Raw genomic sequence first — 27,828 nt, 5'->3', positions numbered from 1 at the left:
CACAGATATTTGGCAGCTACTGCTTTGTAAGCATCTTCTGCAGCTACATTGTGTGGTGATGTGGGGACAGAACCCAACATATAACGTGGGGATCTTGCCTTCTCCTCCTCCTACTAGCATCTTGTTAGTTCCCCTACCATTAGTGGTATTTGTGAGATGTAATGAGTGCCACACACACACATATCATAACTTATGGCACAGCATTTGTATAGTCTCCAGGTGACATGGCATGTACTATTTGAAACTATCAGTGGGTATCTCTGAGCTGTCCTTCCACACCCTCCATGGAACATGGTCATGCAATTCTTCCAGTATCCCACAACCTAGGTGACTCTGACCATGACTGTATAATGCAACGGTTAGAAATAATCTCAGGTCTGTATTCATCCCTTGGAACAACCTACCTACGTGGCTAGGTGTAATCCGACTCAATGTGATGTTGGATAGCTGATCATATTGGACATTGCGACACACAGGTGGTCATTCTGACCTCGGCGGTAAAAGGCGCCTACCGCCGGTCAGAAATCCTCCATAATCCCGCCGCGGTCGCGGAAACCCGCGACGGTCATTCTGACCCGCAGCAGCCAAACCTCCGAAAATCCGACAGCCACAACAGACCGCCAGACCAGCGGTCGGCGGAAAAGTGGAGGTGACAAAACCTCCACCGTCACGCCAACAGAAATACGCCCATGCCATTACGACCCACGAATCCACGCGGCGGTCTTTCAAACGCGGTTTTCCATTGGCGGGACACACCGCCGCGGTCAGAATACACACAAACGAACAAAACTCAGCCACATTGGCCGATTTGAATTCCACACACCTGATACACATACACACACCACTCCCACACACACAATACAATATAAAACACACACCCACATCACCCACAAACCCCTACGACCAAAAATTCAGAAAGAAGGCCAGAGCGAGACACCACCATCCACAAACTAGCAGCCACAGCCACTCAACACCATCACCCACACAATATCCACACACAAAACAACACACACCACCACACTCAACACACTTAACTACACATACTCCACCCCACACATCATACACACCACCCCATGGCACCCCAAAGACACCCCAGCTTCTCAGACGAAGAACTCAGGGTCATGGTGGAGGAAATCGTTCGGGTAGAGCCCCAGCTGTTCGGCACACAGATCCAATACACCAGCATTGCCCGGAGGACGGAGCTATGGCAGAGGATTGTCGACAGGGTCAACGCTGTGGGACAGCACCCCAGAAATCGGGAAGACATCAGGAAGCGATGGAACGACCTACGGGGGAAGGTGCGTTCCATGGTATCCAGGCACAACATCGCCGTGCAGAAGACTGGCGGAGGACCCCCACCTCAACCCCCACAATTTACAACATGGGAGGAGGAAGTCTTGAACATCCTGCATCCTGACGGCCTCGCAGGAGTCGGCGGAGGAATGGATACTGGTAAGTTGAAGCTTCACTACTGCTTCCCCCCCACCTGCATGCCAAATCATACCCCAACCCTCACCCCCATCCTCGAACCCCACCCTCACCCCCACCCCCATCCTCACCCCCACCCTCACCCCCACCACCATCCTCACCCCCACCACCATCCTCACCCCCACCCCCAGCACACCTATTCCCTGCCAATGTCTCACCATCACAACCCACACATCCCAAAACCTAGGCCTGCATGCGTCCACTAAGCATGGACACCCATCACGAAAGCATGCCCAATGCATATACACATCCCCCCCACAAGCCACCCTCACCAAAGCCCCCACACACGAATGCCAGCACTTGGGGACACGGGAACCCACAGATACACCCATATGCCACACATTGAAACTATAACCATACCTCTATACCCCTGCAGGACCCGACCGTCAACACACCGCCGCGGAGGGCCCAGAATTCTCCACACCCCCCACCCAAGAGGCCGTCAGCGATGACAGCAGCTCTGTCGACCTGGACACTGATGACCAGCCCGGACCATCGGGGACCTCTGGACAGTCGGTTCCCCTCACACAGGCACAGGCCACTACAGACCCAAACCCCTCTGGGAACACCAGCACAGCTCCCACCCAGCGGGCCCATGCCTCTGTCTCCAGGGCGCGTCAATCTGCGGTGTGTCTACCACTACAGGGCACCCAGGATAACCCACCACCCCAACAACAACAGGGACCTGGGGGCAGTGGTAGTGGGCACACCGGCCAGGGGGCAGAGGCCCAGGGAAACAGGGCAACTCGGAGGGCAGCTGTGCGACAGGGGGGGGACGGGCCCAGGGAACCCACTCTCCACGAGGCCCTCACCACCATCATGGGAGCATACAACCGCTCCCAGGAGACGATGGCGACGGTACTGGCCCGGTTCCAGGAGATCCAGGTACTGCAGGAGGAACACTATCGGGGGTTCAGGGAGGACATCAGAGCCCTCACCTCCACCCTGGTTACCATGGTAGGGCTGCTGCAGGACCTCATCAACACCGGGACGGACACTCAACAACAACAAAGGGCCCCTGCCACTAGCCTGGACCAAGAACAGCCAACCACCTCCGCCGGCGCTAGTGGACAGGAGGCCCCCGCACAACAGCAGCCCACCAGACCCCACCTCCTGCAGGAGAAGAACCACCCCGCAAGAGGGCCCTGAGATCTCGCAAGAAGACAGAGTAGGATGTCAAGACCCCCGCCAGCAAAGGATACCACCTGATGTCATCCCACTGTCCCACACTGTCACCCTGTCCATCCTTGAACTGCCCATGCTCCATCTCTCCACAGGCCTCTGGACAATGCACCTGTGTGACTGTTACTCTGGACTCTGCCATGGACATTCCTTCACCATAGCCCCCACCCACTTGAAACCACCCATCCCATTTTGAGCACTGAAATAAACACCTATTTTGCACAAAACTATCTGGAGTCTGGCTGTGATTTCAAAATATTGTAATTGACATGACAGTGCAAATATGTCCTTGTACATAGTGAAGTCAACAAACAGCTGCCACAAAGCTGTAGTCCATGGGGAAACGAAGCACAGGACTCGTAGTGGGGACCCCAGATCTGAAATAGGGAGGGAAAAGCCACAACTCAGTCATCATACACTGGGGCAAATAGACAGGCAGCAGAGATGCAGGAGAGTAGTTCAGATTTACTAAATTATATTTGAATTGTTACCTGTGTCCTATTGGAAGTACTGTTCAATGATTCTGTCCCTGTTGTCTGTTTCAGCCCCGTCGTCTTCCTCCTCGTCACTCTCCACAGGTTCCACCGCTGCCACAACACCACCGTCTCGACCATCCTCCTGCAGGAAAGGCACCTGGCGGCGCAAAGCCAGGTTGTGAAGCATGCAGCAGGCCACGATGATGTGACACACCTTCTTAGGTGAGTACATTAGGGATCCACCTGTCATATGCAGGCACCTAAACCTGGCCTTTAGGAGGCCAAAGGTGCGTTCGATCACCCTCCTAGTACGCCCATGGGCCTCATTGTACCGTTCCTCTGCCCTGGTCCGGGGATTCCTTACTGGGGTCAGTAGCCACGACAGGTTGGGGTACCCAGAGTCCCCCAATAGCCATACACGGTGTCTCTCTAGCTGTTCCATCACGTAAGGGATGCTGCTATTCCTCAGGATGTAGGCGTCATGCACTGACCCTGGGAATTTGGCATTTACATGCGAGATGTACTGGTCAGCCAAACACACCACCTGGATGTTCATGGAATGGTAACTTTTTCTGTTCCTGTACACCTGCTCCCTGTCTCTTGGGGGAACCAAAGCCACATGGGTCCCATCAATGGCACCAATGACGTTGGGAATATGTCCAAGGGTGTAGAAATCACCCTTCACTGTAGCCAATTCGCCCACCTCAGGGAAAATGATGTAGCTCCTCACGTATTTCATCAGGGCAGACAACACTCTGGATAACACCTTCGAAAACATGGGCTGAGACATCCCAGAAGCAATTCCCACTGTTGTCTGAAATGACCCACTTGCCAAGAAATGGAGTACTGACAGGACCTGCACCAGAGGGGGAATCCCTGTTGGTTGGCGGATGGGGGACATCAGGTCGGGCTCCAGCTGGGCACACAGTTCATGTATAGTGGCACGGTCAAGACGGTAGGTCAGGATAATGTGGCGTTCTTCCATTGTCGACAGGTCCACCAGCGGTCGGTACACGCGAGGATTCATCCGTCTCCTCGCCAAACCCAGCGGACGGTGCCTAGGAAGGACAACATGGAGCACACAGTCAAGCAACCCACAGGTACGTACTCACAGCTAGCACAGTAAACGATTCTCTATGCAGTGAATGGCGTGTCTGAGTGGCTATGCAAGGCCTAGGCCTGTGTGACGCAGTTGAAATTGAGCCATGTGGACCCTCGAAATGGCGGCTGCCTGACCTGTGAAGTGTGACAATGGGATGTGAGGTCAATGCGCTGGCGTGGCACACCGCGGCGGTCAGCGGTCGAAGACCGCGGCGCGAAGCCGCATTGGTTAACATTGAAGCCTATGGGTTTCAGGAGCCAATGGCGAAGGGCGCCGGCGGTGGCGGTACGCACCGCCGCGGTACGCACTGCCGCGGACGTGACCGCCATTTTCTATCTACTTATCCACTTGCGACTTGAACTTTCACAGGAGAGGACCTATACTGCAAGTGTTGCTGTGACCTCGGTCTGGAAGGGACAATGGCTGCTGCGACTGGGGAAAGGGCCCCTGCCTTCACTGGAGAGGAGTTGGAGAAACTTGTGGATGGGGTCCTCCCCCAGTATGCGCTACTCTACGGTCCTCCAGACCAACAAGTGAGTTTAATTCAATATGGATTTGGGGCCACTGGCTGGCTTGGGGGCCTGGCGGGGATGGGGGGGCATGTTGGGCCTGGCGGGGGGCATGGCGGGGGGCCTGGCGGGGATGGGGGCATGTTGGGGCTGGCGGGGGGCATGGCGGGGGGCCTGGCGGGGATGGGGGGCATGTTGGGGCTGGCGGGGGGCATGGCGGGGGGCCTGGCGGGGATGGGGGCATGTTGGGCCTGGCGGGGGGCATGGCGGGGATGGGGGGCATGTTGGGCCTGGCGGGGGGCATGGCGGGGGGCCTGGCGGGTATGGGGGGCATGTTGCGGCTGGCGGGGGGCATGGCGGGGGGCCTGGCGGGGATGGGGGGCATGTTGGGCCTGGCGGGGGGCCTGGCGGGGGGCCTGGCGGGGATGGGGGGCATGTTGGGGCTGGCGGGGGGCATGGCGGGGGGCCTGGCGGGGATGGGGGGCATGTTGGGGCTGGCGGGGGGCATGGCGGGGGGCCTGGCGGGGATGGGGGGCGTTGGGCCACTGGCAACGAAAATGCAGACAAACTTGAACGTGGTATTTCTCCCTCCCTGTACGTGTCACATAGGTCCGCGCCCATGAGAAGATCGGGATTTGGCGTGCCATCGCCAAGGAAGTCCGGACCCTGGGGGTCCACCATCGACGGGGCACCCACTGCCGCAAGAGGTGGGAGGACATCCGCCGCGGGACCAAGAAAACCGCTGAGTCTCTGCTGGGGATGGCCTCCCAACGTAGGCGGGGTGCCTGCCGTCAACTGACCCCCCTGATGTTCCGGATCCTGGCGGTGGCCTACCCTGATTTGGATGGGCGCGTGAGGGCAGCACAGCAGACACAAGGGGGTGAGTCCAAGCATTATCTACTCTGTTGTCGCGCAGTGGAGGTGTCTGGGTGGGGGAGGAGGGCTGTGGGTCCCCCTAGGCCAGGGCGATATCTGTAGGCTGGGCACCCCCGTAAGCCCCTGTGTCCCCAGCCACCACCCTCAGTAGTGTGTCAGTACAGCCATCCCTGGGCCGTGTCATCCATGGGTGCAGTTGTCAACTCTAGGCGTGTAGGGCATGTTCCACGGAATGCGTAGCGGACCCCAAGTGCGCAACTTAGTGCAGGGGGCATCTGTGTCTGTCATGTCCGCTAACTGTACCGGAGATCCATGTACTCAATATCCCTTTATTTCTCTCTCCCCCCCCCCTTTTTGTTTGTCTTTCTGTGCTTGTGTGCATCAGCATCATCAGGCGGAGGAGAAGTGGCATCGGGGCAGGAGGGAGCTGCATCTCACATGGCCCAGGAGGGCCATGCCACAGAGTCTGACTGGACCAGTGAGACGGAGGGCGAGGGGAGCTCCACAACGGGGACGACTGGACCCTGCAGCGACACGGACACGTCCTCGGAAGGGAGCTCCCTTGCGGGGGTGGCACCATCCGTGCCCCCCGCCATTACAGGTACAGCCGCCACCCAGCGCACCATCTCCGCCCTCCCAGCAGCCCCTCAGCGTTCGCCCCGTGCCCGCTCTGCCAGGAAGCCGGGCATCTCCTTCGCCCCAGGCACCTCAGGCCCTGCCCCTATTACCCCCGCTGCCCTCAGTGCGGAGCTCATTGACGTCGTGAGGACGCTCATTGTTGGGCAGACTACCCTTTTGAATGCCATCCAGGGGGTGGAGAGGGAGGTTCATCGCAGCAATGCGTACCTGGAGGGCATTCATTCGGGTCAGGCTGCCCATCAGCGATCGTTCCAGGCTCTGGCCTCAGCACTGACGGCAGCCATTGTCCCTGTCTCCTGCCTCCCTCTACTAACTCCCTCCTCCCAGTCTCCTGTTCCTCTGCCTGTCCCACCCACACCATCAGACCAGCCTGCACACACCTCAACACCCAAGAGAAGCTCATCCAAACATAAGCACCACAGATCACGCAGACATTCACACACGCAACATTCCGATGCAGACATGCCAACAGTCACTACCACCTCTGTGACCCCCACCTCCTCGTATCCCTCCTCCCTCCCTGTGACGTCTACACTCACACCTCCATTCACCTCACCATCAGCCAGTGTTTCCATCACCAGCACACCCTCCAGTCCAGTCCGCACACGTGCAGTCACCACCCCCACTGCCATTTACACGTCCCCTGTGTCCTCTCCCACTGTGTCTGTCACCCCCTCTTCCACACCACACAAACGCAGCCACCCACCCACCCAACAGCCATCCACCTCACGACAGCCTATCCCTCCTGCACCTGCACCCAAAGACAGCAAAAATGACTCACCTACAACCACATCCTCTCCCTCCACTCCCATTCCCACTGTACCTACCACTCTCCATTGTCCCAAGAAACTCTTCCTCGCCACTGCTAACTTCTTTCCTGACCCTGAGCCCCCCCCTCCTTCTCGTCGGGGTAAGAAGAGCACCTCAGCCACCACCAGCCCTGCAGCCCCCTTGACAAGGGTGCAGGGGTATTGGAGCCCACCAGCCCGCATGTCTGGATCTTCGCCCAGCAGCAAGGGGACAGCCAGCCCACCCCCTGGGAAGAGGAGCAGAAGGCGGAAGGGGCGCCGCAGGAACCCGGCTTCTACATCCCCCCCGGACACCACCCAGACACAGTCACCAGCCACAGCTCCAAAGGGAGGAAAGGGCCACAGACTCCCGACTAAGGAGGGCAAGGGCAGCAAGTCGGAGAGGTCAGGCTGCAGGCCTGCTGCCCAGGAGGAGCCCACCACCCCCATAGCCGCTGGCCAGGGAGGACCCAGCCCAGCTGGCCAGGAGGGCCCCACCACCCACAGCCCAGGTGGGCATTGAAGGAGCATCATCCCCGCTGCCCAGGAGGGCACCACCAGGCAATGAGCAGTTGGCCATAGACCGGCCGCCGTCTCAAGAACCGCTGAACTGGGCCCCGCCGTCTCAAGAACCGCTGAACTGGGCCCCGCCGTCTCAAGCACCGGTGAACTGGGCCCCGCCGTCTCAAGCACCGCTGAACTGGGCCCCGCCGTCTCCAGCACAGCTCCGCTGGGGACCGCCGTCTCAAGAACCGCTGAACTGGGCCCCGCCGTCTCCAGCACCGCTCCGCTGGGGACCGCCGTCTCAAGAACCGCTGAACTGGGCCCTGCCGTCTCAAGCACCGCTGAACTGGGCCCCGCCGTCTCAAGCACCGCTGAACTGGGCCCCGCCGTCTCAAGCACCGCTGAACTGGGCCCCGCCGTCTCAAGAACCGCTGAACTGGGCCCCGCCGTCTCCAGCACAGCTCCGCTGGGGACCGCCGTCTCCAGCACAGCTCCGCTGGGGACCGCAGTCTCAAGAACCGCTGAACTGGGCCCCGCCGTCTCCAGCACCGCTCCGCTGGGGACCGCCGTCTCAAGAACTGCTGAACTGGGCCCCGCCGTCTCAAGCACCGCTGAACTGGGCCCCGCCGTCTCAAGCACCGCTGAACTGGGCCCCGCCGTCTCAAGCACCGCTGAACTGGGCCCCGCCGTCTCAAGAACCGCTGAACTGGGCCCCGCCGTCTCAAGCACCGCTGAACTGGGCCCTGCCGTCTCCAGCACAGCTCCGCTGGGGACCGCCGTCTCAAGAACCGCTGAACTGGGCCCCGCCGTCTCCAGCACCGCTCCGCTGGGGACCGCCGTCTCAAGAACCGCTGAACTGGGCCCCGCCGTCTCAAGCACCGCTGAACTGGGCCCCGCCGTCTCAAGCACCGCTCCGCTGGGGACCGCCGTCTCAAGAACCGCTGAACTGGGCCCTTCAAGGCAAGACCCGCTGAACTGGGCCCTTCAAGGCAAGAAGCGCTGAACTGGGCCCTTCAAGGCAAGAAGCGCTGAACTGGGCCCTTCAAGGCAAGAACCGCTGGCCCTTTGGCAGACGTGGCAGGGCAGGATCTGTCTCGGGCAGGGCTGCAGGATGTCCTCTGGCCAACATGCCTCCTCCAGTGGCAGTGGAGTCTGTTATGGACTGTTTGGACTGTGGCTTTGCTCTCCCCAGGATGGCCCAGTGGGCAGGCCACCCACTGTATGGACTGTATGGACTGTGGCTTTGCTCTCCCCAGGATGGCCCAGTGGGCAGGCCACCCACTGTATGGACTGTATGGACTGTGGCTTTGCTCTCCCCAGGATGGCCCAGTGGGCAGGCCACCCACTGTATGGACTGTATGGACTGTGGCTTTGCTCTCCCCAGGATGGCCCAGTGGGCAGGCCACCCACTGTATGGACTGTATGGACTGTGGCTTTGCTCTCCCCAGGATGGCCCAGTGGGCAGGCCACCCACTGTATGGACTGTATGGACTGTGGCTTTGCTCTCCCCAGGATGGGCCAGTGGTCATGGAGTCCCCTCGTGGATCTGGCGTTGTGTACTCAAGTGGCTGAGGTGCCCCCCCTTCCCTTCCCCCTGAGGTGCCTGTCCTATTTTCTTTCTGATGCCCCTGCAGTGTTCTCTCCGTGGAGTTCTTGTCGTGGGACTGGGCCTTGCCCCTTTGCACAGGACCCCTGTGGTCCACGGACAGTGGTTGGACTACATTTAGTAGCTGTATATATTTTGTACATAGTTTATTTATTTATTGGAATTACTGGTGTCCATATTTCAATATATCTGCCCGTTTATGATCTCTTCTTTTGGTCTTTGCATTATTTCGGAGGGGGGGGTTTGTGGGTTGTGACAGTGATCTGTGGGAATGCATTGATGTGTGTGTTGTAGTGGGTGTGGGTGGGTGGGTGTGTGCCGGTACTCTTTTCCCTCCCCTGTGTCGTAGGTGCAGTACTCACCGATGTCTTCCGCGCCGCCGGGCGTGCTCCTGGTACAGGAGCAGGTATAGGAGTGCGGGGATGACCTGCAACTCGGGTTCCATACTGCCGGAATCTCGCGTGGAGTGCGTAGAGGTGAGCGTTTTCCCGTTCGTAGTCTGTTTCCGCCGTGTTTTTATCGGCGGTGCTCCCGCCCCGGAAAAGGTGGCGGATTGGTGGGTCGTGATAGGGTGGGCGGTACATTGTCTGCCGCCTGGCTGTTGGCGGGGACCTCCGCGCTGTTTGTTTGTTCCGCCGTGGCGGGCGGAGTGTTAATGCGGCGGGCTGTGTTGGCGGTTCCCGCCAGGGTCAGAATTGCATATTTTGGACCGCCGGCCTGTTGGCGGCTTGGCCGCCGCATTATCACCGACCGCCAGGGTCAGAATGAGGGCCATAGTATCTCACCGACTCCAGATTGTGCTTTTGGAGTCCAAAACATGTATGGGGCACATTTTATCATTTAGTACAATGCAATTGTTCTGTTTTGTGAGTGGGATTGTGTATTGTGTTTTGGTATGTGATGTGTGATGTCATACAGAGCATACTGTTTAAAGTTGCATACACAGGTCAGGCATTGCTGATGATGGGCGGACTGTTGTTAACTAAGAAACACAACCACACAGCTGTCTTGGTATTTAGATATGTATTTTCTTGAGACCTGTGAATACAGCATATTTGTCTGACATGTGCACATCTTTGGTACATAGTGTGTGTGACACACTCTGCCTACATTCCACCCAGAATATGCTTTAATCACAATTTTTTTATTTAACTCATTGCTTTTGTCAATTGTTGTTGTTTTTTAATTGTGGACCTGCAGCCCTAGCTGCATAAATTCTCATCCAAACCAATGTGCATTCCACAGACGTGTGTGTTCAATGAGTGAGGTAAAGTTTACCCTGTGTCACGGTTGTGCCCCATGGCAGTGGCAGGACAGTATCCCATGGATGGGCTGTGCAGGCTCAACTTCTTCCATTGGTTACTATCGGTGGGCAAATTATGATTACCATAGTTACCAATTAAGTCCCCCCTCATCACACATGTTCCATGCAGCCACTGCATCTATCACACTGAGTTGTGACAGTGTTTAGTTCCAGCATTATTTAAGTTACATTTTTTTACATCCCCTACCTCATGTGTGGGCCCCTTGCATACATCCTATTAAGCCATGGTGCAGTTCGGTGTGATGGGCTATTGATTAGCAAGTTGGCAACGTGAATGTACAAAATATGTATTGTTCCAGGGATTGTGTCCTTCAGTTGTCCCATACCAGTGAAAAGGCTGTAAGTGATATGTGTGATGGTGGCAGTATGATCTATAACATCACATATGATGTTGCTTCCATACTTGTCAGTTTAGTGTTTGTTATATGCTCCCCGAGGTTAGAGTCACATTCCTATGGTATATGTAGTGGAGATTGAATAGACCAAGGCAGGATTGGTGGAAAAATTTGAACTGTTTATTTAAAAATTTTACATGGTGATTTCTGTGGTTCTTATGTATAAAAGTTGTCAACAATATGTTGTCTCCGACGTACCCCAGCAGCTGTGTTGTGTTGTTCCCCCTCCAAAACATCAGCACCATCTTCCTCCTCCTCCTCCTCCTCAGGCAGGTCAGCAAACTGGTCGTACAATGGGACGTTCATTCGCACACACATGTTATGCAGGATGGCACATGTGAGGATTATTTTACACACAATGGCGGGGCCATAAAGGAGGCTGCCTCCTGTCAGGTCCAGGGACCCGAATCTGGATTTGAGGATGCCAAATGTCCTTTCCACCACCTTGCGTGTCTGACAGTGTCCCTCATTGTAGGCACACTCTGCTGCTGTGTTATGGTTTGCAAATTGGGCCATCACCCATGACTGTATGCCGTAACCCTGATCCACTGCAAAGGTAAGAGATTAAAGTTGTCTTTAAAGCTTGCAACAGGCTTAGTATGTAGCATTGCAGTTGTTAGTTGAAGTTGGTTGTGACTAAGACGTGTTTGTGGTATGGTGTGAGTTCCTGGCCTTGTGCTAAGTTTTACTAGCACTGTGTTGTTGGACATGAACATCTTGGGTATTGGCTCAAGGACCTGGGACATATCATTTGGATTCCTAATTGATGCTCAGTATGTATGTACCATGTGTTGTGTAGTGCACTTTTGTAGCAGTGTGCCATTACTTTAGGGAACATGAGACATCCTTGCAACACAATGAGGTCAGATTAAGTGAGAACATTGTAGCCCTAAAAAGCCTGGACATCCCAGCCATTTTGACATGTGGCAGTACAGATGAATTGCAACACTTAGGCCCATTTTAAAGAGTAAATGACAGAGCACAACACAGCTCCAAAATTCGCAGCTCCATGCTGCATCATTTTCACTATGCAGGAATGCACCATGTGTAATATGTTGCAACTTTGTTGTCCCCTGCGCTGATGCCAAATATGCAACCGTGCACCAATGCTGCCAACCTCACACCAGGGTGCTTGGATGGCTTCCCTGTGGGGGAGGATAAACCTGTGCAGGAAGGGATACTTTCCTATACATATACTATCTTCATGGGCAATATGCTATTTCTATGTGTGCAGCAGTATGCAGCATGCACAGGTGGCACATTCATATGAGGTCAAATCACAGACTATTTCCTTATTACAACCTGCAAACGCCACCCTTGGGGTGGTGTTTGATGTTGGCTCTGTCTCAGGTTTTAGGAAACACCCACATCTGGGTCAGTATCATCATGCTATGTGTCTTGTGGTGACACATCTAAGGCTACACACATTGCATGCCCCTTCCACACAAAGTGCTGCATGGGAGGGGGCCCTATTTACACAGTGGCATCAAGTCAAAATAGAGTGGTCATCCGCCAACTTGTACATACAGTGCTGGGTATGATGATGGCACTAGGGGCTCTTACATATGGCCCTTAGAGATCTTTAGTGGCACCTGATGTTTATGCCAGCCATCAGGTGTACAAGGGTGTGTATCCCATTGTTTCAGGATGATCAACATTACTACCAGTGTTTCTACAATCTTCCAATACATGAATTAGCATTTACTGTCAACACATGCACAGTGCAGGCTATGGGATGGGGCACAGCTACTTTACAAATGTGTCCCTTAGCACAGTGCATGTAAGGTCAGTGATATCCTTAATGTTCCTACAGGGTCCCACTATGGCATCCATGATCTGCACTGTGTAACAGTGACCGCCCGTGGTGGGTCATTTATTGTCTACGGTACAGGCATGATTGTGTTGGGGGTCAGTGAGTGGTGCATGTGAGGTGGCACTACAGTAGGTGTGGTGCAACTTCTCACAAATCTGGCACATGGTATGTAATGGCCATTCATTTGGTATTCCTATGTCAGTGACCCAATGCATCAGGCAGATGTATATGAACATTACAGGTAAGTCAGGTATGTGTAGATGAGATGTAGTTGGTATTGGCACCAGTTATCTGGCATTTGATATATGTTCTGCCAAGTACTTGCACAACATAATTTAAGGGGGCTGTGCCTATATGTGACTTTTTTTACATGACCATGGTGTATGCCATTGACATTGCTGTGCTATTCATTGTTTGGTGTAATGTGTGTGTGTGACATGTATTTAGTAGCCACCCTGTGGGCACGTGTAGTGGTTTATGGACATCTTCTGTTAGCAAAGGGCGCATAGCCCCACCTGTCCTTCACGTGGTGTGCCTGTCAAGTTGGATGGGGTGTTTCGTACATGTGGATGTATGTGTTTGTGCTGTGCACTAATTGTGCTGTACATGTATTATTACCTGCACATCTGTGTAACCCTGGCCATGTGTTTTTGGAATGGTCTATGTCTTGTGTGTCCTACAGGGTTGGGGTGTTGTGTGTATATTGCTAGGTTTGTTGACACCCACAAGTAGGCCATTGCCATATTGGCCATCCTGGAAGTGTTAGTTGACCCTGCTGTGCCTGAATATCTAGGCATCATGGACACTACCAGGATACTTGGCTGAAAAGTTCGTAAATAGCCCACGGTGGTCGACTATGGCCTGCACATTTATGGAATGCGTATGTTTCTGGTTCCTGTATAAATGTTCTGTTGCTGCAGGTGGGCCAAGTAGTACATGGGTGCAGTCCATTGCACCCAGCACGTGCAGAAACCCAGCAATTTGGTAAAAGCCTTGTTTTATCTCCTGTTGCATTTGCTGGGTGTCGGGGAAGCAGATGTGGCAGGGTGTCAGGGAGGTGATTGCAAATAATACCTTCGGCAGGAAGACCAAGAAAGACGGCTGAGGCCAAGGAGGGTTGCCCTGTTCCAGAATGTCATCTCCTCCCTTCTGCATTGCCTTTGTGGGTGCCATAGTGGTGGTTGTGGTTGCTGCGGTAGTGGTGGAGGTTGCTGTTGTGGTTGTTGTCCTCTGCGTCATGTCCGAAGCTGGAGCAGCAACACTTCCATCTTGCCCTGTGGGTTGCCAAAGTTGCTTCTGTGAGTTTTCCTTAAGTAGTGGTGTGTAAGCCTCATTTTAACACCTGGTATGACCCAGGAGTTAAAATGTGACATTTTTTCGTTCTGCTGCTTAGTTGTGCATCGTTTTTCCGTCTGGTTTAAATATGGCGCTAGGGGGTTAGCTGCATTTTTTGGACAGGAACGCCTACCTTGCATATCATTGTTGCAATTGGATGCAAGGTGTTTTGGCGCATCCAAAAAGTTACGCTAAATCCCAAATTTGGCGCTAAACGGGTCTAGCCAACTCCTCCCTTGGGGAACCCTCCCTCATCTGTCTTGGGCATTAACAGAACTACCCAATTTGAGTTCCTCTGTCCCAGAGTACATTGCAGTCCTACAACAAGCTCTTTCGGAATAAATTTGCTTTATTAGATCCTCTGGTTCTCTTAATTTGTACATTGTATTATTACACATCATAAGCAGGGAGGCTGGGGATTTAATTTAAACAGTAGCTCCCAGCCTTCTCAGCTCCTCAAGTGCCTTTGCTGCATTACTCTGGAGATGTTGGTCCTGATAATGATGACTAAAGGCCAGATGTATCCAGCTTTTTTGCATTCGCAAACGGTGCGAATTGCAAAATTCGGCCATTTGCGAGTGCAAAAATGACTTTCACAATGTATGGAAGGCATTCGCAGTGCAATTTTGACCCCATTTTGGGAATCGCAAATTGCGATTTTCTAAATTGGAAATCGCAAATAGAGAATTCCTATTTGCGATTTCCAAAGCACATGTATCAAGCATTTCCTAAATGCGAATTGGACATTTAGGAAATGCAATTACCAAAAATTAAAGTTTGGTGGTAGCCATGTGCAAATTTTAAAAATGCATTATGAATGCATTTTTAAAATTGACATGTGGCGCACACATGCCCCTAAGGCATGTGTGTGCTTCACATGTCCGTAAAAATATTTGTGGGGTGCAGCAGAGGGGCCTTTGGCCCCCAGCACCTTGGGATATGCATTTCCTAATTTATGAATTCCTAACTGGAATATGCAATTTGGGAAATGCAAAAACATTTGCAACAGGCCCATAGGTGCGAATGGGGTCGGATTCTCTATTTGCGATTCGGTAATAGCATTTGCGAATTTTAAGAAATCGCTATTACTGAATCGTAAAAATCACATATACCATTTTGCATTTCTTAAATAGCGATTTCTTAAAATTCGCTATGTAAGAAACGCAAATCGTTTTTTTGATACATCTGGCCCAAAATCATTTATTTTCAGGTTTTTCTCTTTCAACGTCGTTGAGAGTATTTGTTCCTTAATTTTGTAAGTTTTAAAATTTACCAGGATTTACAAAGATTTTCCAGTTTTTCGTTTTGTTTTTTTAAAGGATCATGATGTACCTTCTGAATATCTGCTGTTAGATCAATTGTATTATTTTTAATGGGGTAACTTACCTCTGGAATTTTTAGAATCCTTATTTTATTTCATCTCACATTATTTTGAAGGCAGTCACGTTTTCCAAGATTTCTTCTTTGTCTGAATCAACATCACCCTTATGCTCCTTCATAGCTTCTTCCAATGCCGGCTGGCATAAGAGGAGGGGAGGGTGGGAGTGGCAGCTGGGAGGCGGGAGGGCCTGTCCAATGGGAGGGGTGGTGGAGGGGCCGCAGGGGATGCAGCGGCGGGAAAAACAAGTCAAAAGCAAGCGGTGAGGAGGAGGGGTGGGGGTAGGGGACGCAGCGGCAGGAAAAACAAGTCAAAAGCAAGCGGTGAGGAGGAGGGGGAGGTGGGAGGGGACGCAGCGGCGGGAAAATCAAGTTAAAAGCAAGCGGTGAGGAGGAGGGGGGAGGTGGGAGGGGCCGCAGGGGACGCGGTGGGAAAAAAGCAGAAACGGGATGGAGCGCGGAGAAGGCAGAGCGGGGAGCGACCGGCCTGCTGTTGCAGGGTTTATTTTTCTCATATACATCACAGGCTCCTTGTATCCCTTTCTGATTTCTTTCAGATGTAACAAACCTGTTTCTTATTGTTAGGTTAAAGCCTTCAGCATTTTATCAATATTTCCTTCTATGAGGTCCAATCTAATCCTGTCTTCTGGGCCGCTGTTCTTACTGGCAGACCTCTCCCTGTCTGCCCATTGCCCCTACCGGAACCTGAAACTTATTTGCTGTGGCGATTGCATCCCAAGGCCCCACCTGGCATCATTCTTTTTATTAATTTCGATAGGTTACTTCCTACCAGTGAATTTTTCTCGTTGCTTCTCAACATGTCTCTCTCAAGAAGAGCCTCTCCCAACTTTTTTCCCACTATGGTGGCTCAATCCTGAAGTAGGACCTTAAGGAAGGGGTTAATTTGAGGTTCCCCTGTGGCCTTGTGGTTACATTTAAACTTTTACCCATGTTTATAGCTAGATGCCCTGATTATTTTCAATTAGGAGTGTATTTTTAAATTATCTATTGCCCAACCTTCTACCAGCTGACTGCCCCTTTGACCTTTTTTTTTACCACGGTGCTCCTCAGTGAGTGCCTCCGTATGCTTCCCTATCGCCTTTTCTCCTCTGTGTTGTCCATCGACATTTTGTCTTCCCGTCCACTCCAAAAGATCTAGGGCCCGTATTTATACTTTTTTTAGCGCCGCATTTGCGCCGCTTTTTGACGCAAAACGGCGCAAACCTACAAAATACAATGGTATTTTGCAAGTTTGCGCCGTTTTTGCGTCAAAAAACGACGTAAATGCGGCGCAAAAAAAGTATAAATACGGGCTAGTACCTCAATCGCAATGTCTCCCTTGTTTCCTATATTAGTGCATGTCCCTTGGGGTAAAGACATTTGAGTTCCTCCTTCCAGTGTTCCCCATCCTCCTCACTGAGTGAGCTTGGCTGAGATGAATACAGCGGCCACAGGACACTCAGAATGCCAGGGAGCAGGGGACATGTGCTGACGTGGCTGACGTCTCTCGGAAATGAATTCCACCTCAGCATGTCTATCCCATTTGAGATCAGCTGCCGCTCTACATCAAACCACCACGCAGCTACCAAGGGCCTCTTTCGGCCTCGGACTTTCGTTCCCGGGTAGGTTTCCCTGTCCTGGGAGCAGTAGTTCCCTCATGGCAATGTCGATCTCATGCCGTAACGGTCCCATAATACCCAAGCTCCGCACCCTGGGGAGGGCCACTCACTACTAGCATGCTAGCTAGTTGCCATGTCCCCCACTCCCCAACTCCACAAGGATAGGATAACCATACAGGAATTAAAAGATAGGATGGCAAGACTAGAGGGGGCACTTTGGGACAAGTCAGGGGTGGAATGTGTGGTGGCTAGTGTATCATATAGCTTACAAAACACAAGGAGAGAATTGTCAGGCCTACTTGAGGAGAACATCTGAGACAGGGGGAGGCGAGTAGATTTGCTCATTTTGCTCATTGCTCGTTTTGAATATGGAGAAAATTGCAACAAACTTCTGGTTTAGTAAGTCAGTCAATTCAGAAATATGATAAGAGAAATTACAGGGAAGACTCTGGGTTAGGTGTTAACAAGTAGCATTGAATTTGAGGAAGTGCTTGTCAGTTTTATCAAGATTTACAATATGAAGGGGCTGGATTGTCAGAAGAAGAAAATGAAGGGTGGGTAAGAACAGATCCACTCCCAAAGTTAAACTGAAGTCACAAAATGGAGATAACCAGGAAAGTGAGCTGTATATAAGGTATTACCTGACAAAATTGTACCGGTTTTGACAATTCTTTTTAATGCTGTTTCTTTCAGAGATTACAACTTATCAAACTCTTGGGCGAAGTGACGATCAATGTGTATTTGTTTTTTTATAGTATAAATAAATCTGCATCCTTTAGGAAAAATAATTTGTTTACTCCTCACAGAGCTTACTGGTCTCCCTTTAAGCTGTTGAGGTAGGTAACCATCCATCAAAGAGTTGCCATAAATGTGAGCAGAAACGGCTGATGATATACATATGTTTGCGAGGTGTCCCAGGCCACATGTGTTTTGGCAAAAAGTGGGTAAGGTGGTATTTGAGATGATACATCAAGAAGCAAAGATAAGCCTCCCATGTGTTTTTTGGAATCCTAGAGGAAAGGGGCCTAATTATAACTCTGGCAAAAAAGTAAATTCATTACTATTCTATTTAATTTTGTTGGCTAGAAGAGAAATGTGTTAAAAAATGAATTTCACCATTATTTCAAAATTGCGTAGACTGGTTTGATTCCCTGATGGAGGTTTATTGTAAGGAGCAGAAATATCTGACTAAAAGGAAAGCAACAATTTGTCACATGTACGAACAGTGGAGGGATGTACAAATGGGTGCAAATTTGCATAGTGTGCGTTACTTAGTCCAGGGATTGCACCACACCTTTGTAAATGTGGATGGGTCTGTCCAAAACAGAGGTGGATACCATACTCTACTCATGAGAAATAGTGGCCGTGCGAATCACTCACAATGTACTGAGAGGATGTAGTTAGGGGTAGGTGCCTGAAATTAGTCATCACATAGGCATATATTGTTTTTAAATGCACAAGTCATAGTTTGAAATTGGCAAAAAACCTTAACGCCATATGCACATCTTTGCTAATTCTAACTCGTTTTTGTTAAATCTGTATATTACAGTTAATTGGGGAAAACATCATCATAATGTCACAATTCACAATCTATATATGGGAATTGCAGAAGTTCCATGAAGTTGAAGTCACAAGTATCAATTTCAGGAGTTTTTGGAAGCAGAATCCTACATATGAATGACTCATGCTTCTTTTAGCAGCTTTTTGTTGGAGCATTCATTTGACTGTATGGATAGTGATTACAGAGAAATGTGGTGGGCTAGGTTCTTGGGTGAATTACTCCTCTTATGTAATAAATGCTGGGTGTTGGCTCAGTGTCATATTCACAATTGTGCGCAAAAAGATTTTTGTGTTTTTATTGAAAGCACATGCACTACAGCTCTCAGTGGGTATATGGCATTGCCAGATGCCATAATATGGATCATTACCATTTACTCGGTCTTTTTTGGGCATGGTCTTAGAGTATGCCCAGCAGGAACAGTCTGTGGCTTGGAAGTAGTTTTTAGTCATACTATACAACATCCACCCCTCTGTTGTGGGAATTTGTCACAAAACGTGGCAATGCCCAAGAGGCATACATCATTGCTGTTGTTCATGCCATGTGCTGAAACCCCTTTCCAAGTTGTTGCTGGGCAGAGCCTATAGAACAGTGTATTATTTTGTGCATGCTCACTTGCAACCCCTTCCCCAGTGTTTGCTGGTCCATAGCTTGATCCGTGGTACAGGAAATAACTTTTTTGGGACATACCCTCAGTGCATAAACCTTTTCACAGTGCCTTCTAGACATGTCTTTCAGTTGTATTTAGAAAGGACAAGGCAGGGCATGTCACCCTTGCCACCACGGCTCACATTATACACAGAATAAGTATACTCAGTAGGCATTGGTCACAGGGAAAGGCTGTCATCCCTGCCTTTGGGCCAATACCGCAACCTATGTACTGCTGGGCTGGCCTCTGGCCAGGCCTGTTGCAGTTTTCTCAGAGTGTGATGCACAGAGATAAACACAAATAACTGATGATTCCACTAATGTTTCATCATTAAAATGATAGATTGGTTAACCCCTTCGCTGCCAGGCCTTTTCCCCCTCCTGTGCCGGGCCTTTTTTTGCCTATTTGGGGCAGTTCGCGCTTAGGCCCTCATAACTTTTTGTCCACATAAGCTAACCAAGCCAAATTTGCGTCCTTTTTTTCCAACATCCTTGATTCTAGAGGTACCCAGACTTTGTGGGTTCCCTTGAAGGAGGCCAAGAAATTGGCCAAAATACAGTGAAAATTTCGTTTTTTTCAAAAAAATTGGAAAAAGTGGCTGCAGAAGAAGGCTTGTGGTTTTTCCCCTGAAAATGGCATCAACAAAGGGTTTGCGGTGCTAAACTCAGCAGCTTCCCAGCTTTCAGGAACAGGCAGACTTGAATCAGAAAACCCAATTTTTCAACACAATTTTGGCATTTTACTGGGGCATACCCCATTTGTGCAATTTTTTGTGCTTTCAGCCTCCTTCCAGTCAGTGACAGGAATGGTCATGAAACCAATGCTGGATCCCAGAAACCTAAACATTTCTGAAAAGTAGACAAAATTCTGAATTCAGCAAGGGGTCATTTGTGTAGATCCTACAAGGGTTTCCTACAGAAAATAACAGCTGAAAAAGAAAAATATTGAAATTGAGGTGAAAAAACCATCAATTTTTCTCTACGTTTTACTCTGTAACTTTTCCCTGCAATGTCAGATTATCGAAAGCAATATACCGTTACGTCTGCTGGACTCCTCTGGTTGCGGGGATATATAGGGCTTGTAGGTTCATCAAGAACCCGAGGAACCCAGAGCCAATAAATGAGCTGCACCCTGCAGTGCGTTTTCATTCTATACCGGGTATACAGCAATTCATTTGCTGAAATATAAGGAGTAAAAAATTGCTATCAAGAAAACCTTTGCATTTCCAAAAAGGGCACAAGATAAGGTGTTGAGGAGCAGTGGTTATTTGCACATCTCTGAATTCCGGGGTGACCATAGTAGCACGTGAATTACAGGGAATTTCTCAAATAGATGTCTTTTTTACACACACTCCTATATTTGGAAGGAAAAAATGTAGAGAAAGACAAGGGGCAATAGTACTTGTTTTGCTAATCTATGTTCCCCCAAGTCTCCCGATAAAAATGGTACCTCACTTGTGTGGGTAGGCCTAGCACCCGCGACAGGATATGCCCCAAAACACAACATGGACACATCACAGAAAACAGAGCTGTTTTTAGCAAAGTGACTACCTGTAGATTTTGGCCTCTAGCTCAGCCGCCACCTAGGGAAACCTACCAAACCTGTGCATTTCTGAAAACTAGAGACCTAGGGGAATCCAAGGAGGGGTGACTTGCGGGGCTCGGACCAGGTTCTGTTACCCAGAATCCTTTGCAAACCTCAAAATTTGGCTAAAAAAACACATGTTCCTCACATTTCTGTGGCAGAAAGTTCTGGAATCTGAGAGGAGCCACAAATTTCCTTCCACCCAGCGTTCCCCCATGTCTCCCGATAAAAATGATACCTCACTTGTGTGGGTAGGCCTAGCGCCCGCGACAGGATATGCCCCAAAACACAACGTGGACATATCACAGAAAACAGAGCTGTTTTTAGCAAAGTGACTACCTGTAGATTTTGGCCTCTAGCTCAGCCGCCACCTAGGGAAACCTACCAAACCTGTGCATTTCTGAAAACTAGAGACCTAGGGGAATCCAAGGAGGGGTGACTTGCGGGGCTCGGACCAGGTTCTGTTACCCAGAATCCTTTGCAAATCTCAAAATTTGGCTAAAAAAACACATGTTCCTCACATTTCTGTGGCAGAAAGTTCTGGAATCTGAGAGGAGCCACAAATTTCCTTCCACCCAGCGTTCCCCCACGTCTCCCGATAAAAATGATACCTCACTTGTGTGGGTAGGCCTAGCGCCCGCGACAGGATATGCCCCAAAACACAACGTGGACATATCACAGAAAACAGAGCTGTTTTTAGCAAAGTGACTACCTGTAGATTTTGGCCTCTAGCTCAGCCGGCACCTAGGGAAACCTACCAAACCTGTACATTTCTGAAAACTAGAGACCTAGGGGAATCCAAGGAGGGGTGACTTGCGGGGCTCGGACCAGGTTCTGTTACCCAGAATCCTTTGCAAATCTCAAAATTTGGCTAAAAAAACACATGTTCCTCACATTTCTGTGGCAGAAAGTTCTGGAATCTGAGAGGAGCCACAAATTTCCTTCCACCCAGCGTTCCCCCACGTCTCCCGATAAAAATGATACCTCACTTGTGTGGGTAGGCCTAGCGCCCGCGACAGGATATGCCCCAAAACACAACGTGGACATATCACAGAAAACAGAGCTGTTTTTAGCAAAGTGACTACCTGTAGATTTTGGCCTCTAGCTCAGCCGGCACCTAGGGAAACCTACCAAACCTGTACATTTCTGAAAACTAGAGACCTAGGGGAATCCAAGGAGGGGTGACTTGTGTGGCTCGGACCAGGTTCTGTTACCCAGAATCCTTTGCAAACCTCAAAATTTGGCTAAAAAAACACATGTCCCTCACATTTCTGTGGCAGAAAGTTCTGGAATTTGAGAGGAGCTACAAATTTCCTTCCACCCAGCGTTCCCCCAAGTCTCCCGATAAAAATGATACCTCACTTGCGTGGGTAGGCCTAGCGCCGGCGACAGGAAACACCCCAAAGCGCAACGTGGACACATCCTAAATTTTGGAAAAAAACAGAGGTGTTTTTTGCAAAGTGCCTACCTGTAGATTTTGTCCTCTAGCTCAGCCGGCACCTAGGGAAACCTACCAAACCTGTGCATTTCTGAAAACTAGAGACCTAGGGGAATCCAAGGAGGGGTGACTTGCGGGGCTCGGACCAGGTTCTGTTACCCAGAATCCTTTGCAAACCTCAAAATTTGGCTAAAAATACACATGTTACTCACATTTCTGTGGCAGAAAGTTCTGGAATCTGAGAGGAGCCACAAATTTCCTTCTACCCAGCGTTCCCCCAAGTCTCCCGATAAAAATGATACCTCACTTGTGTGGGTAGGCCTAGCGCCCGCGACAGGATATGCCCCAAAACACAACGTGGACATATCACAGAAAACAGAGCTGTTTTTAGCAAAGTGACTACCTGTAGATTTTGGCCTCTAGCTCAGCCGCCACCTAGGAAAACCTACCAAACCTGTGCATTTCTGAAAACTAGAGACCTAGGGGAATCCAAGGAGGGGTGACTTGTGGGGCTCGGACCAGGTTCTGTTACCCAGAATCCTTTGCAAACCTCAAAATTTGGCTAAAAAAACACATGTTCCTCACATTTCTGTGGCAGAAAGTTCTGGAATCTGAGAGGAGCCACAAATTTCCTTCCACCCAGCGTTCCCCCACGTCTCCCGATAAAAATGATACCTCACTTGTGTGGGTAGGCCTAGCGCCCGCGACAGGATATGCCCCAAAACACAACGTGGACACATCACAGAAAACAGAGCTGTTTTTAGCAAAGTGACTACCTGGAGATTTTGGCCTCTAGCTCAGCCGCCACCTAGGGAAACCTACCAAACCTGTACATTTCTGAAAACTACAGACCTAGGGGAATCCAAGGAGGGGTGACTTGTGTGGCTCGGACCAGGTTCTGTTACCCAGAATCCTTTGCAAACCTCAAAATTTGGCTAAAAAAACACATGTCCCTCACATTTCTGTGGCAGAAAGTTCTGGAATCTGAGAGGAGCTACAAATTTCCTTCCACCCAGCGTTCCCCCAAGTCTCCCGATAAAAATGATACCTCACTTGCGTGGGTAGGCCTAGCGCCGGCGACAGGAAACACCCCAAAGCGCAACGTGGACACATCCTAAATTTTGGAAAAAAACAGAGGTGTTTTTTGCAAAGTGCCTACCTGTAGATTTTGGCCTCTAGCTCAGCCGGCACCTAGGGAAACCTACCAAACCTGTGCATTTCTGAAAACTAGAGACCTAGGGGAATCCAAGGAGGGGTGACTTGCGGGGCTCGGACCAGGTTCTGTTACCCAGAATCCTTTGCAAACCTCAAAATTTGGCTAAAAATACACATGTTACTCACATTTCTATGGCAGAAAGTTCTGGAATCTGAGAGGAGCCACAAATTTCCTTCTACCCAGCGTTCCCCCAAGTCTCCCGATAAAAATGATACCTCACTTGTGTGGGTAGGACTAGCGCCCACGAAAGGAAAGGGCCCAAAACACAACGTGGACACATCACATTTTTTTATAAAAAGCAGTGCCTACCTGTGGATTTTGGCCTGTAGCTCAGCCGACACCTGAGGAAACCTAGCAAACCAGTGCATTTTTGAAAACTAGAAACCCAGGGGAATCCAAGATGGGGTGACTTGCGGGGCTCTGACCAGGTTATGTTACCCAGAATCCTTTGCAAACATCAAAATTTGGCCCAAAAAACACTTTTTCCTCTCATTTCGGTGACAGAAAGTTCTGGAATCTGAGAGGAGCCACAAATTTCCTTCCACCCAGCGTTCCCCTAAGTCTCTCGATAAAAATGGTACATCACTTCTGTGGGTAGGCCTAGCGCCCACAAAAGGAAATGGCCCAAAACACAACGTGGACACAACATATTTTTTCACAGAAAACAGAGGTGTTTTTTGCAAGGTGCCTACCTGTGGTGTTTGGCCTGTAGCTCAGCCGGCCCCAGGGGGGGGGGGCAGAAATGCCCTAAAATAAATTTGCCCCCCCAACCCCCACCCTCCCCCCGCCGGGAGCGACCCTTGCCTACGGGGTCGCTCCCCCTGCGTGACATTGGCGCCAAAAAACAAATCCGAGGTGCCTAGTGGTTTCTGCCCCCTTGGGGGCAGATTGACCTAAAATTGGCCAATCTGCCCCCAGGGGGGCAGAAATGGTCTAAATACAATTTGCCCCCCCAGGGGAGCGACCCTTGCCTGATGGGTCGCTCCCCATCTCTAAAAAAAGAAACAACAAAAAAAAAAAACACAAAAAAAAAAATTGCCCTGGCGCCTAGAGTGTTCTGCCCCCCCCCGGGGGCAGTTCGGCCTAATAATAGGCCGATCTGTCCCCCGGGGGGGCAGAAATGGCCTAAAATAAATTTGCCCCCCCAACCCCCACCCCCCCCCCGGGAGCGTCCCTTGCCTACGGGGTCGCTCCCCCTGCGTGACATTGGCGCCAAAAAACAAATCCCCGGTGCCTAGTGGTTTCTGCCCCCTTGGGGCAGATTGACTTAAAATTGGCCAATCTGCCCCCAGGGGGGCAGAAATGGTCTAAATACAATTTGCCCCCCCCCCAGGGGAGCGACCCTTGCCTGATGGGTCGCTCCCCATCTCTAAAAAAAGAAACAACAAAAAAAAAAAACACACAAAAAAAAAATTGCCCTGGCGCCTAGAGTGTTCTGCCCCCCCCCCCGGGGGCAGTTCGGCCTAATAATAGGCCGATCTGTCCCCCGGGGGGGCAGAAATGGCCTAAAATAAATTTGCCCCCCCAACCTCCACCCCCCCCCCCCCGGGAGCGACCCTTGCCTACGGGGTCGCTCCCCCTGCGTGACATTGGCGCCAAAAAACAAATCCCCGGTGCCTAGTGGTTTCTGCCCCCTAGGGGGAAGATTGACCTAAAATTGGCCAATCTGCCCCCAGGGGGGCAGAAATGGTCTAAATACAATTTGCCCCCCCCAGGGGAGCGACCCTTGCCTGATGGGTCGCTCCCCATCTCTAAAAAAAGAAACAACAAAAAAAAAACACAAAAAAAAAAATTGCCCTGGCGCCTAGAGTGTTCTGCCCCCCCCCGGGGGCAGTTCGGCCTAAAAATAGGCCGATCTGTCCCCCGGGGGGGCAGAAATGGCCTAAAATAAATTTGCCCCCCCAACCCCCACCCCCCCCCCCCCGGAGCGACCCTTGCCTACGGGGTCGCTCCCCCTGCGTGACATTGGCGCCAAAAAACAAATCCCCGGTGCCTTGTGGTTTCTGCCCCCTTGGGGGCAGATTGACCTAAAATTGGCCAATCTGCCCCCAGGGGGGCAGAAATGGTCTAAATACAATTTGCCCCCCCAGGGGAGCGACCCTTGCCTGATGGGTCGCTCCCCATCTCTAAAAAAAGAAACAACAAAAAAAAAAACACACAAAAAAAAAATTGCCTGGTGCCTAGAGTGTTCAGCCCCCCCCCGGGGGGCAGTTCGGCCTAATAATAGGCCGATCTGTCCCCCGGGGGGGCAGAAATGGCCTAAAATAAATTTGCCCCCCCAACCCCCCCCCCCCCCCCCCCCGGGAGCGACCCTTGCCTACGGGGTCGCTCCCCCTGCGTGACATTGGCGCTAAAAAACAAATCCCCGGTGCCTAGTGGTTTCTGCCCCCTTGGGGGCAGATTGACCTAAAATTGGCCAATCTGCCCCCAGGGGGGCAGAAATGGTCTAAATACAATTTGCCCCCCCCAGGGGAGCGACCCTTGCCTGATGGGTCGCTCCCCATCTCTAAAAAAAGAAACAACAAAAAAAAAAACACAAAAAAAAAATTGCCCTGGCGCCTAGAGTGTTCTGCCCCCCCCCCGGGGGCAGTTCGGCCTAATAATAGGCCGATCTGTCCCCCGGGGGGGCAGAAATGGCCTAAAATAAATTTGCCCCCCCAACCCCCACCGCCCCCCCGGGAGCGACCCTTGCCTACGGGGTCGCTCCCCCTGCGTGACATTGGCGCCAAAAAACAAATCCCCGGTGCCTAGTGGTTTCTGCCCCCTTGAGGGCAGATTGACCTAAAATTGGCCAATCTGCCCCCAGGGGGGCAGAAATGGTCTAAATACAATTTGCCCCCCCAGGGGAGCGACCCTTGCCTGATGGGTCGCTCCCCATCTCTAAAAAAAGAAACAACAAAAAAAAAAAAACACAAAAAAAAAATTGCCCTGGCGCCTAGAGTGTTCTGCCCCCCCCCGGGGGTAGTTCGGCCTAATAATAGGCCGATCTGTCCCCCGGGGGGGCAGAAATGGCCTAAAATAAATTTGCCCCCCAACCTCCACCCCCCCCCGGGAGCGACCCTTGCCTACGGGGTCGCTCCCCCTGCGTGACATTGGCGCCAAAAAACAAATCCCCGGTGCCTAGTGGTTTCTGCCCCCTAGGGGGCAGATTGACCTAAAATTGGCCAATCTGCCCCCAGGGGGGCAGAAATGGTCTAAATACAATTTGCCCCCCCCCAGGGGAGCGACCCTTGCCTGATGGGTCGCTCCCCATCTCTAAAAAAAGAAACAACAAAAAAAAAAAAACACAAAAAAAAAATTGCCCTGGCGCCTAGAGTGTTCTGCCCCCCCCCGGGGGCAGTTCGGCCTAAAAATAGGCCGATCTGTCCCCCGGGGGGGCAGAAATGGCCTAAAATAAATTTGCCCCCCCAACCCCCACCCCCCCCCCCGGGAGCGACCCTTGCCTACGGGGTCGCTCCCCCTGCGTGACATTGGCGCCAAAAAACAAATCCCCGGTGCCTTGTGGTTTCTGCCCCTTGGGGGCAGATTGACCCAAAATTGGCCAATCTGCCCCCAGGGGGGCAGAAATGGTCTAAATACAATTTGCCCCCCCAGGGGAGCGACCCTTGCCTGATGGGTCGCTCCCCATCTCTAAAAAAAGAAACAACAAAAAAAAAAAACACAAAAAAAAAAATTGCCCTGGCGCCTAGAGTGTTCTGCCCCCCCCCCCCGGGGGCAGTTCGGCCTAATAATAGGCCGATCTGTCCCCCGGGGGGGCAGAAATGGCCTAAAATAAATTTGCCCCCCCAACCCCCACACCCCCCCCCCGGGAGCCACCCTTGCCTACGGGGTCGCTCCCCCTGCGTGACATTGGCGCCAAAAAACAAATCCCCGGTGCCTAGTGGTTTCTGCCCCCTAGGGGGCAGATTGACCTAAAATTGGCCAATCTGCCCCCAGGGGGGCAGAAATGGTCTAAATACAATTTGCCCCCCCCAGGGGAGCGACCCTTGCCTGATGGGTCGCTCCCCATCTCTAAAAAAAGAAACAACAAAAAAAAAAAACACAAAAAAAAAATTGCCCTGGCGCCTAGAGTGTTCTGCCCCCCCCCGGGGGCAGTTCGGCCTAAAAATAGGCCGATCTGTCCCCCGGGGGGGCAGAAATGGCCTAAAATAAATTTGCCCCCCCAACCGGCACCCCCCCCCCCCCCGGGAGCGACCCTTGCCTACGGGGTCGCTCCCCCTGCGTGACATTGGCGCCAAAAAACAAATCCCCGGTGCCTTGTGGTTTCTGCCCCCTTGGGGGCAGATTGACCTAAAATTGGCCAATCTGCCCCCAGGGGGGCAGAAATGGTCTAAATACAATTTGCCCCCC

Source organism: Pleurodeles waltl, chromosome 2_1, assembly GCF_031143425.1.
Source record: "Pleurodeles waltl isolate 20211129_DDA chromosome 2_1, aPleWal1.hap1.20221129, whole genome shotgun sequence".
Classification (NCBI taxonomy): Eukaryota; Metazoa; Chordata; class Amphibia; order Caudata; family Salamandridae; genus Pleurodeles; species Pleurodeles waltl.
This window is presented reverse-complemented; position numbering follows the sequence as displayed.